The following is a 14,952-nucleotide window of genomic DNA, read 5'->3' on the forward strand; positions in this document are numbered from 1 at the left end:
CCAGCGTCCCTGTGGGACAGGACTTTCTGCAGTGTCCTAGGAGATAGAGTTCTCCCCACATGACAGGATGCTCCTGGCCCCAGCATGGGGCAGTGGGCAGAGCCGCCCGCGGGTCCCCTCTGGTGCACTGTGGAGTGGACTCTGAGACGGTCTGAGGACCGTGATCCCATCCCTGTGCCCAGTGGAAGGTGCAGCTGCTGGTGAGGTAAGCTGGCCAGAGAAGGAGGCAGCTCCATGTCTGCCTTGGTCACCACAGATCTCCTGGACAGTAGCTGGGAACCCACGGGCGATGCCGTAGGATGAAGTGGCCTCTAAATGCTGGGTGGGCAGGAGGGGCCGCGGAAGCCTCTGGAGGCACGCTGGGAACTGTGGGTGGCTGGGGCCTCACGCACACTCCACATGGCCATTGGCCACTCTTGGGGCCCCAGTCTGGTCCTCAGGCCCCTTTCTCAGTGGCTCAGGTTGGGCTGGTGATGCTGCCGACGGAACAGTCCAGACCAGTGGTGGTGAACTGAGGGCACGTGTGCCACAGCGGGCTGTTTGTTATCATGGACAGCTCTAAAAGGTTCATCGTCCCTGGCCCAGACCTTCACTGCAGTGGACAGTGCCCTCTCTCAGCCTGCCCAGCCTGGCCCCTGAGATGTCCCCAGACTCGCCGGCCTCTTCCCAGCTCACAGCTGGGGCCGTCTGGAAGCTCCACTTTCCTTCTGGGAAGGATGTGTACCCAGCGTACTCTTTAGTACTGGGATAAAGCTTGTTTCCAAAATAGGAGCTTCTCCAAACCTGAGCCAAAAGCAATCCTTCCATGCTTTCTGGTCATTGCACAAACTTGGATCCTCCCCTGAAATGCGACAGTAGGAGAGGAGGGGGCTGGATGGGAAGCTAATTCTTAATTACAGCCTCCTTAGCGGAACAGCTCCTGAGCAAGGCAGCCCCACACCCCACCGCAGGGCCAGCCTCCGATTAAAAGTTTCAGAAGTGGGATCCAACCTCTTCTGTTCATGTTTACAAATGACTTTGGAGAAAGATAATCCCCCGGGACGGAGGAGCTGTCTATTAATATGAAAGCCCAAGTTTTAACAAAGCCTTAACTCGGCCGGCCAGGCCAGGCCTGTCCTGGGGTGACAAAGCCCTATCCATGCACATCTGGGCACCGGAGCTGTAGTTACGGTGGGAATTATGGGCTGATTTCTGCATCATTTCTCTTCACAGCATAGTAAAACACAAGTATACATTTACCTTTTCTACCAGTCCGTTCCAGGGGACAAAATAATGACCCACTAGGTCCAGCGTAGATCTGCTGTTTCAGACTGAGAATTTGCTAGGGAAAATAATCTGCCAGGAGATTAAACATGCAAGAAAAACGGTTCCATCCAGAAAGCAAATTCAACAACTGCCTGCCACTATGTCTCCTGGATTCCAATATCGGGCTGTATTGGCTGATGGAGGAAACATCTGTGGATGAATTTTCTTTATTAACTTTGGCCTGGAATCAGAGCCCAGCAGTTCTTGGGGGCAGTCTGAGATCACAGTGTGAGACAGACAGCAGTTCCTGGGCCCCGGACCCAGCTGATCTGTAGGATTCCCTGCCCCAGAGGAGGCTTGGGACAAGGACCCTGGCATGCATGGAACTCCCTGTCCCAGGTGACAGCCACTTCAGAATTAGTGGAGGGTGGCCTGGGGCTCTTCCTCCTGGCCAGCTACCCCAGTGAGCCAGACACGGCCACTGGCCACAAGTCTGTCCCTGGGCCCTTCGAAGCAGTCATGTGAGGCAGCCACAGGAACTAAGTGGTGGGCCATTCAGGTGGCAGTGTTCGCTGTGAACTAGCAGCTGGTATCTTTTGTCCGTTTTTCTCTCTATCCTCTTTCTGTTCTTTCCTCCCTGTCTTCAGGGCATCTTTCTGTGTGGGAAGCGAGGCTTTGTGATTGCGTGCTATACCCTGTGGGTACTGTCTGACCGGCTATTCATCTCTTAATTTTGGTTATGGTCGCTTTTTGTTACTCAACTGTAGTCAAAATTATCAGCTATTCATTTCATGCCCTTGCTTCTGAGCTGCAATCGGGCCTGTCTTCTTATCTGGGCTTATAAGGAACTCTCTCGGGTTTTCTTCTGGGACTTGTGAGAGTCCTTCTGGTGTTGACTCTGCCCAGGCTTTATTTTTCTCAGAGGCCACGCATTTGTCCTGATGCTGTGTATTCAGGCGACCAACTTTCCCCATGAATCTGCATCCTTGGGTTTATTTCTGGACCCTCCTCTCATGGAGTCTGTGTTTGATGCTCTTCTTGGAAATTCCACTCCCAGGCTTTCAGTCCATTTACACAGATGGGGCAGGGTTTTCCCTGCGGGTGAATATTCAAGGTCCCTGTGACTTAAATACTTCACTGCAGTTCAAAGCCATCCTTCAGAAGCTTATGTACAATGGTGGCTAACTCCTGTGATCATCCGAATGTCTTAGCTCGGAGTATTTCTGGAATCTGAGCAGGATTTCTTCCTCCCTCAGCCCTGCTGGGCCCAGAGAGAATGCAGTGGCTTCGGCGGGCTGTTCCTGTCCCTCCCCTAGGCAGGTGTCTGCGGCTCTTCGCCAAGTGCTGAGTTCCGGAGACCGACCTTCAGGGAGACGTCCCACTACGCGGGTCTGCACTGTCCCCACGTCACAGGAGCGTCGCAGGGAGCCTGACAGCAGCCAGCGCCTGGCTGACAGGTGGCAGGGTGGCTCAGAGCATGCACAGTGTCCTTGATGTCCTAGCTCATGAGCCAGGGCACAGCAGGCAACTCGGGTGTCAGAGCCGTATGCACAGAAGACCTGGCTCAGCCTCCAGCCCTGGGCCGTGAGTCATGGTGGCGGGACCGAGTGGGTTCTCAGGGGGAGGCAAAGCCCTGGCCAGCGGGGACCACCTGCTCCCGCCTCCGCCTTCCAGGAAGGGGCCGGCAGGTGGGCAGGGACGGTGCCCCTCTGTGTGCCCTGCTGTTGGCGGGTCGTGACTGTCCTCGGTCCTTGGCATCTTGAATGAAGAATCGAGCAGGACATGCAGAAGTAGAGGTGAAAGGAAGGATTTAAGAAGAACTCACGGCCCCAGAAAAGCCAGCTGTCAGGGCCTTGGTGTGGCTTCCACAAGAAGGGAGAGGCTGTTGGCACCGGCACAGGGATTCACTCCAATCAGGGATGAGTCTCCTGTCTGTTGGAGGGGGAATTTCTGTCTCTCCAGGGTCCTGTGAGGAACTGTCACGCACCCAAAGCCCGTGGCTGTGGTCAAAACCAAAGCCAGTGAGATGGTGGTGAATTATAACTCAGTTGGGGTCACCTGCAGTGGTTTGGGGTTTTCCATCGCGCATGTGTCCCCAGGCGTGTATAAAGGAGGCAGGGGCTTCTGTGATTTCTAGAAAGCTCATCTTGGGCCCTTCAGATGCCACGGCACTCGGACCCTCTGGCCCTTCCTGGTTGTGAGCAGTCCAGGTGCCAGCACCGGGCACACTGTGGCTTTAGAGAGCTGAGTCCTGCCAGGGATTTTCCTCTCTACTTCCTGCCTCACTGCGCCCTGATGCCCTAGCACAGGCTCACACAGACACCCCTGTGCACATGCACACTTGAACACACACGCACAAGCACACCTGCACGTGCACGAGCACATACCCAGCACCGAGCAGAAGGTCCACAAGCTGGCCCTGGAGCCCTCCGCCCTCCCCACCCTGCTCTGGGCTCAGTTTCCCCATCTAGCACGAGGGATACCAGTGCTGGCCTCAGGGTCACATCAGAGGAGCCTTATCAGTGGGACTGAGAGGGACTGAGAGGTGTCCTGAGGGGAGCCGCCCTGGCTGCAAGCCTGTCCCTCCTGCCCCGGCTCCCACCTCCCCTCTGGCAGGGATGTTCAGCCCTGTGCAGGGATCCTGCAGCCTGGCTCAGCCTCCAAGGCTTTGTTATCTCCACTCAGCAGGTGGAGGTGCCACAGCCCAATGGGACCAGTTAACACCTGTAGAGTCAGTGCAGCCAGTTAGCAGCAACCCCAAGGTGGGACCCCGGTCCCCTGACACCAGCCTGGGGCGCTTGTCGGAGAAAGTGATGCGAAGTCACACAGCTGGGCTGCGATTGGCCCGAGAGTCCCGGGGGTCTGCGGCTTCCTTCCCTCGGAATGCTTTGCTTTCTTCCTGGGCGTGGGGCGGAGTAAGGGTTGGAGGACACAGGGCTCCCAGGCCGGTGCTGAGGCCTGCAGCAGTAATTTCCTTATTGATCTTCTCCTTCCTGCTAAGAGCTGGAAAATAAGGTCGCCAGGAGCAATGTTGGTACAGCTGGTTGGTGGCTGTTTGTGTTCTGCTGATTGAATTCTTGGGTGACCCCTGGAGGACGCTGCTCCTGCCCCAAGGACATAACCGCAGCCTCTTTCTCATCAGCTCCCGGGCTGCCTGCCTGGTTCAGCCTGCACCGCTGTCCCCGTTAGGTTGGCTGTGACAGGCTCTCAGGAAGAGGACACTTGGCTCCGAGGGCTCTCGGTCTGCACAGTCCACAGGTGTTCAGGGGTCTCCAAGTCCTGGGTACGAACCTAGCAGCTAATTTTGCCATAAAAAATTCAATCAAACGCTAGGCAATTTTAGGCCCTTAAACAGTCCTATAGATACAGGCAGGGAGTGGTCCACAGATGACTGACCCCCCTCTCAGGCCTGGAGCCCCCTCTGTCCCCCTGCTGCTCAGCCCTCAGGGAGCCAGTTCCAAAGGCAGCGGGAAGAGCGCCCTCTGGAGAGGTGCCAGGGACACCACGGTGCCCGGCAGGGGCCAAGGGCCAGTGAGGCCCCGGAACAGTCCCTGCTCCGCGCTGCCCAGCTGAGCCCAGTGCACTCCCTGGCCAGTGTGTTCTCAGGGGCCATCTGTAAGGGGGGCTGGCCGGGACTCTTCCTGAGGGCTGCCCTGAGGGGAACCAGCCTGGGGACAGCCAGTGGCCACCCCACCTTGCCACACATGGATGGGGCTGCTTCTGCCTCCCAGCTTTGAGCCCCAGGGAGCCTGGAGCCTCAAGGCCGGTGTGGCAGAGGACACCCAGGGGTGTCGGGTCTCTGTCCCTTCAACCTAGCCCGCTTTTCCTGGGGAGCAAGGCTCACGGGCCAGCCTCTCTGGCAGAACTGGGATTCCCCAGCCAGGCCCCTATCCTCCCTCACCCACCCACCCACTCTGACCTGTCTGTCCCCCTGCGCATGGGGATGCCGCCTGCTTGTCCCAGGCCCTGCCGGGCAGCTGGCTGGGAGGAGGCGCTAGGTCAGCCCCCTTTGCTATGGGTTTGCACCCGGAGCTCTGTGCCTGACTGAACCCCACAAAGAGTCTGTCCTGTCCTCTGCATCTGGCTTTGGGGACTTAATTCGGTAGAATGAGTGCCACTTGGACACAGCCCTGCCACACCTTGACTGTGGGGCTGCTGTCAGAGAAGGGTACCGTGTACCTGACGGGCAAGGAGTGTGTCCAGCATGGGCAGCCGGACCTTGGGATCATTCACATCCCCAGTGGGACATTTTGGCTTGGTAAGAGATTCCATCATTCTCAGAATAGCAAGCAACTTAAAATGTAAGAATTTCTTATGTCTGGAATTTTCCGTTTAGCATCATTGTGTGGTCAAGCAGTTGAAAGCTTAGAAATCAAAACTATCAGTGTTTGTTGAATGAATGCATGATGGTGAGGACTGGGGCCGTAGAGGCCGAGGAACATCGATCCATTCTGGGAAAGACTTCCAATGCAGACTGAAGTCCAACAGCAGCCAGTGCATGGAAGAATTCGTAAGGCCGATCCTGAAAACAAATCAGCAGTGACTTCTAGAACCTCCCGTCCTTTATTCACTTTAATATTTCCAGAGCTTCAGGAGGGGCCCTCCGTGCTTGGGGGACCTTGCTCAGGACAGCTGCTGGCCTAGTTCTGCCTCCTGCCCTCCCCGATGGACCCCGGGCAACAGGGGCTGCAAAGTGACCCGGCGACCCTGAGTTACAAGGCCACGGGATTGAGACTGGACTCTCTTTCCACCCGGGAAGGAAGCGGCCTCCAGCCAGCACGGGTGTCCTGCTGCGGCCCAGGCCCAGCAGCAGGAAGCAACTCGGTGCTGTGAATTATTCAGAGCGGCCAAATGGAATGAAGAGTCGAGGTAACCCATGTAGATGCCGAGAAGCAGAAATAGATCCCGACTTGAAAGAATTCGAAAGGCCGATCCTGAAAACAAATCAGCGGTGAGTTCCAGGAAAACGTCCGCTGATTAGATGCAACTGGTTGTTCTAACATCGCTGGCAGATGGTTTCCCTCCAGACAGCTTTGCTCGGGACTGCTCTGGCCGATGCCCACCCCCGGGGCCCCAGGAGGCAGAGGGCCTGGGACAGCTTCACACGGCAGTCACTGTCAGGATGTGGGGTGGGGGCCAGCAGGGCAGGGGAGGCGGGCCATGTGGAAGGGGGACAAATACGGGGCAGCCGGCCTGGGACAGGGCAGGGTCCCCTCCTGGATGGTGGGGCTGAGCGGGGCCTCAGGTCTGCTGGGTTTTCAGCCTGAGTGCGGTTGGGGGCAGGCAGGGTGGGGCCCAGGCTGGCTTCGCAGGGGCATTGTGAGCACATTCATTGGAGGGGGCCGGCCCCCAGGTCCGCGTGGGGTCTAACCGCAGCTGGGTGCCCGAGTGAGCTCTGTGGCTGGATTCCAGGGTGACCCCCATCCACCTGCCCTTCTGGAGTGCCAGGTGTTCTCAGGCCGGCACCAGCTCTGGGTCCCAGGTGCGGCCATCCAGCGGGGGACACAGGGAAGGGGTGGTCAACGACGGCCATGGCCAGGTGGGTGGGAGGCTGAGTGGGGGTCCCAGGAATCACTGGGAGGCCAGGAGGGGAGGGCGGGCAGGGGCCAAGAGGACGTGGGGGCCACGCAGCCAATGCCGGAAGCTGTCAGACGAGCTGGAGGGGGCTGAGGAGGAACTGCAGGGCATGGGTGCAACCCTCCGGGAGGACGGCTGGTGGGGCCGAGGAGCAAGGCCACCGCTGCATTTGGACCCCAACGGGGGGAGCGCCCGCCACAGGAGGGGAGGATGTGGCCTCCCAGAGAAAGGGACAGTCAGGTTGCAGGCAGCCAGGGACCCCCAGGAGGGTGGGGGGGCTGTGGGTAGCAGAGCCCAGGGTGGGGCTCAGGGTAAGATGGGGGGGCACAGTGCGCGGGGCGCTGGGCAGGGCAGGGGCTGGGGTGCAGGCCATGGGCGGCCTGGGGCCAGGGCGACTCTGCTTTCTGTTTCCTGGAGCCCCAGGGGCAGGTGACAAGGTGGAGTCAGGGCCCCCTCTGATGGCCATCAGACACGTGTGAGTCCTGGCGCACAGCACGATCATGTGGAGGGGAAGTGCGGAGAAAGGAGAACCGAAACAGGAGACACCAGGAAGGCTTCCTGGAGGAGGTGGGTCCAGGTGCACAGCGGGGCCCTGAACACAGTGGGGTTTGGAAAGCGGAGAGGGCAGGAGAGGCCGTGCTTCCGGATGGACAAGGGGGCAGGGGCCCTGCCAGGGCTCGTCTTGGAGGTGAGGAAGCTGGGTCCACGTTGGTGACCTTGTGTCAGGAGGGGCTGAGGGAGGCTCCGCCATGCCAGGCACCCAGGGGAAGGGCTGGCTGGCCAGCCCTGCTGTTCTGCACCAGTGGGGCCGCCTCTTCTGAACAAGACAGGGTCACACTCGCCCCTTCCCCTTTAAATATGGAGCCACGGAGGTGGGGTTCTGAGGAGAGGTCTCCAGGGAAGTGGCGAGCATCCCATCACTGGGAATGGTGGTATGCAAGCAGAGGCGAGGAAACCCGGGGCAGGGTGTCAAGAAGCCTTGCATAGGTGTGAAGGGGGACTGGGTTGGATGCCCCCAACCCCTCCCAACAGCCCGAGGTGTGTAAATCTGTGTCCCCAGCACCTTCTCCCCTTTGAGTTTTTCCATCATTAACAGGCAGGCTGTGAGCAGCCAGGGCTGAGTCGGGGTAATTTCCCTGCCCAGCTGGGAGAAGCATTGGCCCCACCCGACCATCTGTCGGTGCTCAGCGCCAGCTCCTTTTTCCATACATCAGCAGCGCGGGAGAAAGCGCAAGGCGCCCCGCCCACCGGGCTTTGTCGCCACTCCCACAGTGACATTTCCACCCCCTCTCTGTCAACAGAATATGATTTTATTGATTGGCAACTCCGGGCTTGTCGATTTCCCACGTGGGGGAATGCGTGCATTTTCCTGTCTCTTTCTTAAACAAGTCGTAAAATGGATTGTGTGTCTAAAGGAGCGACGTAAAACACTGGCCAGCCAGCACAAGCTTCGCGGAATCCGCTGACTTTATAAATCAGGGCGATGAGTCCGGAGAAGCCTCCCCCCTCCCCCATCTGCGTAGAAAATGGTCGACTTCCAACCCGAGGGGGAAGTCAGCCCAAACATCCCGAGGCTGCCACAGGATGCCACCTGGGCGGGGACAGAGGCCAAGGACACAGCCCCAGCTGGCTGGGCACCCGCACAACTGGAGAGCCTGCATGGCCTGGCGCTGGCCTTCCAAACTTCCTCCCACCTTGCTCCAACACCTGTCACTTCCGGGCCACCTGTGCTGTGCAGTTTGGGAAAGAGTCCCCAACACACATTCTGTGGCCTCGCTTTGGCAGCTGTGACCCTGACCCGGGCTTGGAGAGCAGGCTGTATTTTTCCTGATATTGCAGATGAACTTCACCTTCTCCTTTCTCCTCCAATGCTTTGCAGGGACCAAGGCTGCCCTATCTCTGGGCCTCCAGGGTCTCCCCAGAAAGGGAAGGCTCCATCCACATCCCATTGGCCAGAGCTAGTCATGTGATGCTGGCCCAGAGCAGGGCAGCCTGGGAGATGTGGTTTCCTGGCAGCAGGGGAAGCAGGAAACTGGAGTGGGAGCACCAGTCTTTGCCATCTTTGTTTAAAAAAAAAAAAAAGATGTATCTCTGTGGACCTCTTGGGCCACACCCAGGAAACCTGGCTTTGCTTCAGAGAGGCCAGCATGCAAAGGCCTTGCCCTTTCTGGGCTGGAGTCCAAGTTACCCAAATGCAGAGGTTCCGGGGATTTGCGGAGCTGTGAAAATAAGAGAGGAACCACACCCAGCGCCCGGGCCAGTGCAGGGCCCACAGCCTGTGTCGCAAATGTGTGGCCTTGCAGGTCTCTGCTCTGAATTCCTTCATGACCAGCCAAGTGACACCTTTAGTCAGCAGCCGTACAGTGGGTAATAGCTAGACGCACATCTGTCCAGAGAGCACGGGACTTTCCTGGGGACAGGACCATCATCGGCTGGCATGGGTCCTTTAGTTTGAGGCCCTGGTGTAGATCAGGCCAGCCCTCAACAGAAGGATCAGCTGGTGGCTGGGGTCTCCGATCCGGGTCCCAGGCCAGGGGTCACAGCTCTGGAGTCCTCACAGCTGAGAGCCATTCTGTCCCCACAAAATGAGTGTCCCTGTCCTGGGGGTCTCAGTCCCACGGAGCTCAGCTTCCCCTGGAACCAGGTGGTCACAAGTGTGGGACGATGGCTGGAGACCTTGGGGCACACTCGGATGTCCCTGAGAACCTATTATCTGGGTGTCCCTGGTCTGGAAGGGGGACATGATCCTGTGAATTCAGGGCCGATCAACTCTGTTTTGCCAACTTTTAGACATCCTCAAATGACTACCATACCCCTGCGCAGGGCCGAGAAGGGATTTCATCCTGCCTGTTATAAAGTAACAAAGACATACAAGCAAGCCAAGATTTGTTAGTTACTTATTGGACATCTGCAGGTCTAAGTAAAGAGTCAGGTTTTTTAGGGTCTTGTTTTGTTTTTAGAAGCAGTCTCACTATGTAATTCAGGCTGGCCTTGGACTCGCAGTGATTCTCCTGCCTCAGCCTGCTGAGTGCTGGAATTATAGCAATGTGCTGCCATACCCAGCTTCAGAGGCACAATTTTTAGCAAAAGTAGCTCTTAAGTCCCCCACTGTCCCAGAAGAAAGCACAATTGTACTTTTAATGAGTTGCAGGAGAGGGCCCAGGAGCTGGCAGGTCCCCCATCCCTGTAGGGGTCTCTCACTACCTCATGCCCTCTGTGCTGCAGGGCCCAGCTGAAGCAACTGCATCCCCACCTGCTACTGTCTGCCTCCCTGTCGCTGTCAGGTCTGACTTCACACCTGTTGTTTTTTTTCTTTTCTTTTCTGGTACCGGGGATCGAACTTGGGACTTTGCACTTGCGAGGCAGGTGGCAGAACCACTGAGCTAAATCCCCAGCACCAACTTCACAACTGTTTTAAAGAGCACCCAAAGGTGCTGGGCTTCGGGCAGTGGAGCTGAGAGTGCCAGGGTCCAGGGGTCTTAGACAGGGCACTGAGCAGGCGCTTCCCATCCTCACAGGTCTGGCAGTGCAGGCGCTGCTCGCCGTGGCCTGTGTTGGAGTATCTGGCTGCATTATTTAGTTGCCTAATGATAGCAAGAGAAGCAGATGTGATCACCTGTGTTAACATGGAATTTATTCTACGTCCATAATCAGGTTGTGCAGCAGCAATGACAGTGCTGTGCTCTGGCTCACGGGGTGCTGGCAGATGTGACCACCTCAGGGTGCAGCTGCTGGTGCCACCTTGGCCCTGCTGCTCCTCAGGCAAAGTGGGGCTGGGGGGAAGGGTCAAAGGACAGGTGAGACAGATGGGCTTCCCACCCTTCAGGTTGTCGTGGTGGTGGTGAGGTGACTGCATGCTGGATGAAGGAGGTTGATTAAAGGACGAGGTGGGCAGGGAGGGTCAGGGCCAGACCAGAATAACAGCCCCATCTCGGAGAAGAAGTCCCTGGCATGTGTGAGTTCGCCATCTTAGATGTCAGAGGGACTGCGGATGAGGCTAAATCAAGGATTCAAAATGGGATCATTAGCCGGAAGTGGTGGTGCACACCTGGAATCCCAGCACTCAGGATGCTGAGGCAGGAGGATCACTGCGCGTTCGAGGCCAGCCTGGGCTATAGTGAGTTCAAGGCCAACTCGAACTATACAGCAAGACCCTGACTCAAAACAAGCAAAAGAAAACAAAAAAGCAACAGGGCAGTTATGTGGGGCAGTGGGGCAGCCCACTGTGGTTGCTCGAACCTTTCTAAGGGGAGTGGGGGAGCAGATCAGAGAGAAGAGGGCACACATGTGGAGGTCAGGACTGAAGATGCAGGACTGCTGCCCCAGAGAGAGGTGGGCGAAGAACAGGATTGCACCCCAGGGCCTCTGAGGACCGGCTGCCCCTCGGGTTGGATTTCAGAGCTGGACCGGAACCCACAGAGGACACTGTGTGCTGAGGTCCCCGGGCTGTGTGGGTACAGCCTCGGCTCTGGGCTCTGTCCCACCAGAGCCACGCCCTCCTGCAGTGCCAGGGGAAGAGGAAGGCTTTTTACCTGGGGGTGAATGGAGGCCCCTCCCCGGCCCAGCAAACCCTGCAGGGGCAGCTGGCGATGCTCACTTTTCAGTCCGAGGGCTGAGAGGCAGGTGGCGAGGGTCGCCTCTCCCCCAGGCCTCAGAGCCCCTCCATCTGTGGGTCCTGCACACCCTGTCATCACAGGCACGGCTTCCTGCTAAGATGGTGGGGGGCACTATGCCTCCATCCCCCAGCCCAGCCCTGGCCGAGACCCAGGGAGAGGGGGAGCCCAGCGAGGGGCCTCTGGTCTCGGACCCTGCCCAGGGCAGGTGAATCAGGGACCACAGCGGTCCACAGGGGAAGAGGCGCAGCCATCACCCCAGTTGCCCTTGGCAGCCAGAGGAGCCCAGCGCTGGCTCATGGGCAGATCAATAGTGTGATGATGACCTTGTTTGTTAACTTTCATTCCCTGAGGGCCGAGGCTCCCTGTGGGGGTGCTGGTGGGGGTGAGGCAGGGGCCTTGGGCCATCAGTGACCTGCCTGAGGGTGGGGACTCTAGGGAGGTGGCTGAGGGAGCCAGAAACCGAGGCAATCTCCTCTGAATCCCTTTCCAGCCCCAGGATCTAATTTCCCCGTGGATCAGGCTCAAAGACACCTGGGGGGGGGGGGGGGTTAGCGACAAATATAGAGCAGCATGCAAGGTGCTGAGTCACGAACTGCTGTTTGGAAAACAGAGAGCTAATTGCGTTATTGTCCCTGCGAGGAGGTGGCAGTGGAAAAAGCCACCTGAGGCTTGGAGTGGCTGGGGATGTGGAATCAGAATCGCCCAAGGAGACGCAGCCAGGCGCAGGCACCCCTCCTGGTACAGCCCTGAGGAGGAGCCTGTCCTGAGGGGATCCCTGGGGTGATCCAAACTCCCAGGGCCTCCTTCTCCAGCCTTGGGTCTGGAGGTGACCAGCCAGATGACCATGGTCCCTCAGGGACAGAGGCGGTGGTCCAAAATAGTATTCATTGCCTGTTAAGTGAAGAAAATGTCTATGTTTAATACCTTTATAGTCATTTGCTAGGTCTCAGACGTACAGCATACCCACAGAGCACAGCGACACTCGAAGGTCACATGTTGTGTACAGTCCCGACCCCAGCTACCTGGCCCTCTGGTTCCCCACAGGATGCACAGCATTCCTGGTTATAGCCATGACATCAGGGAAGGGGTTGTTCTTTAAAGATCTTCCTACCTGGGCCGTGGGTTAAATGAAGAGCTTGCCTGTCTTTCGAAAGTTCCTTGTAGGATTAAAGCCCCTAAGGAAATGCAGACCCTCTAGAAAGGACAAGAAGACATTTTGCAACGTCAGAGAAACTAATGACATGCTGATAAACACCATAATCATCCCAGGTCCCTGAACCCTGAGTAACTCTGTGTGCATGAAAAGACATCCAGACTCACACTCAGGGTGGATGCCTTTGGGATACCACCAGCCGTCCCCTTGAAGGCGTGATTCTCTCCATGTCTACTTTATAATAAATTCTCTCTAGATTTCTGCATGGCCGCCTTTCTGTCTTGACTGAATTCTTTTATTGAGGCCACAGAGGACCAGGGACCAAGGAAGTGGGGGCCAGTTCCACCCTGAGTCAGGACCCGGCTTCCTGGTGACAGTCCATTCCCTCAGAGTTTACAGCCCAGACAAGAGGATGCATCAGAGCTGGGAGTGGTACAGTGGTGATGGACATTGGTGATGCGTGTGGGCACCTGGAAGGGTGTGTTCTTCTCCCCAGCTCCTCCTTCTCTCTCTGCTTCCTGGGTGCCACAGGGTGAACAGCTGTTCTCTTCCTGGCCCTTCCATCATGCTGTTTCTGCCTTGGAGCCAGCTGACCATGGACTGACCCCGCTGAAACCGTGAGCCAAATCAACCTTTCCTCCTTCAATCTGTGCATGTTGGGTAAGTGACTAAGACATCCAGACAAGTCCCAAGGCCTCATACATGGCACCCCCATGCGGTGTTGTCCACTGCCACCACCAAGTCCAGCAGCTCAGACCAGCTCCACTTCTGTGTGCTTCCTCTTTCCCTCATCTGTCACCCACTTGGCACTAAGTGGCGAGGATTTGACTTCCAGGTCCATCTGGGTCCTTCCATCCATCGATTCCATCGTCATCCGAATCACCTCCATCTTCTGCACCAAAGCAAAGGCCACCAATGCTAATAATAACTCTAACCCAACAGGTCCCCCTTCGCCTCCTGCTCTGCCTTGAAGTGTGTCCTCCATAGTAGATAAATGCGTATGGCAGGCTTCTTCCTGTTTTATTCCAGCCTCCTTTTGGGGTTCCTTAGCCACCCTCGCAGAACTCAGGGGTTCGGAACACTCTTCGCAGGTCCTCCTTGCATTCGACCCCTCCTGAGAGACAGTGTTCTGGACCCTACACCCCATGGCCTTCCACACTGCCCTACTTAGCTCCCTGCTGGGGTAATGCCGTTCTCCAGGGTGGCCCAGGATGGCATTCCAGTTGCTGAACTCTTCCCAGACCTCTCTCTCCCACTTCCTAGGAGTCTTCCTCAGCCTCAGGCCCAGCCCAGCTCCAGCAGCTCTTCCCTCACTGTCACGGCCTTCGGGGCTTAGGGTGGCATCTGGGGACACTCACAGTTTGGGGGTACAGGTGTGCTGATTTCCTGGGCCTGCCGGACCAGCCATCACAAACCTGGTGGCTTGAAACAGCAGTTTATTTTCACGGTTAAATCAAGGCAGCGAGCCAGAAGTCCGTGATCGCAGTATCTTGGGCCACATCCCTTGGCAGCAAGTGTCCCTCCTGCCTCCCCAGCTCCTCAGGCACTGGTGGCTGCTCCGTGGCTCGTGGCCCATCAGGCCAGCCTCTCCCTCTGCCCTCTCTTTGTCACTGGGCTTTGGTGCCAGTGACCACAATGGAGGACAACCTCCTCTCAAGCTCCTTGAGTTATTACATCCACGAAGGTCAGACTGCCAGCGGGACTTCCTGTGACTGTGTGTGTCCATGCGCCCACTCCACCGCCAAAGAAACTGCACGCTGGGACCCAGAGGTAACTGGAGCCCAGATGTGGGAAGCCTTCCTGCCTCTGCCCCCTTCCTCTAGGCTGCGGTTCATTTTAACAAGGGGCTACTCACAAGGAGGCCAAGGAGGAGAGTTTAGGGTGGCAGCCGGGGGTGCGCTTGGATGTGACACATCAGTATTTCACAGAAGTTCAAAAATGAGGAGGAGGAAGTTACGTGTGACCCACTTCCGGGGCCGAAGCCCCGGGCAGGCTGGGGCACCATGGCAACCAGGCACACGCGGCTTAATTACCCTGCTCTCTGGGCAGCAGGGCGGACCTCTCACTGGCGGCTTCAGACGAGAAGGAGGAAGCCACTGTGCCCTAGGACCTGCTGGGAGCCCGGCCGCAGTCAGGCTGGGTCTGGCTGCCTCTCTTCCCTGGGGCCCAGTGACGGCTGCCTGGGGCTCACTGTGGGCCTAGGGACATCTCGTGTGAGGAGCCCCTGGCTGTGACAGCCTCAGCTGGGAGGGAAGAAATTCCCCCTCACTCAGACCCCTTGGGCACGGGCCGAGCCCTGCCCCAGCTGTCTCTGCCCACACCTGAGATGCCGCAGGAGACCCAGCTTTCGGATCCCAGGGG

The sequence above is a fragment of the Heterocephalus glaber genome, unplaced genomic scaffold (assembly GCF_053883595.1).
Source record: "Heterocephalus glaber isolate CG9 unplaced genomic scaffold, H.glaber_assembly_v1.0 deba00001479, whole genome shotgun sequence".
NCBI classification, from domain to species: Eukaryota; Metazoa; Chordata; class Mammalia; order Rodentia; family Bathyergidae; genus Heterocephalus; species Heterocephalus glaber.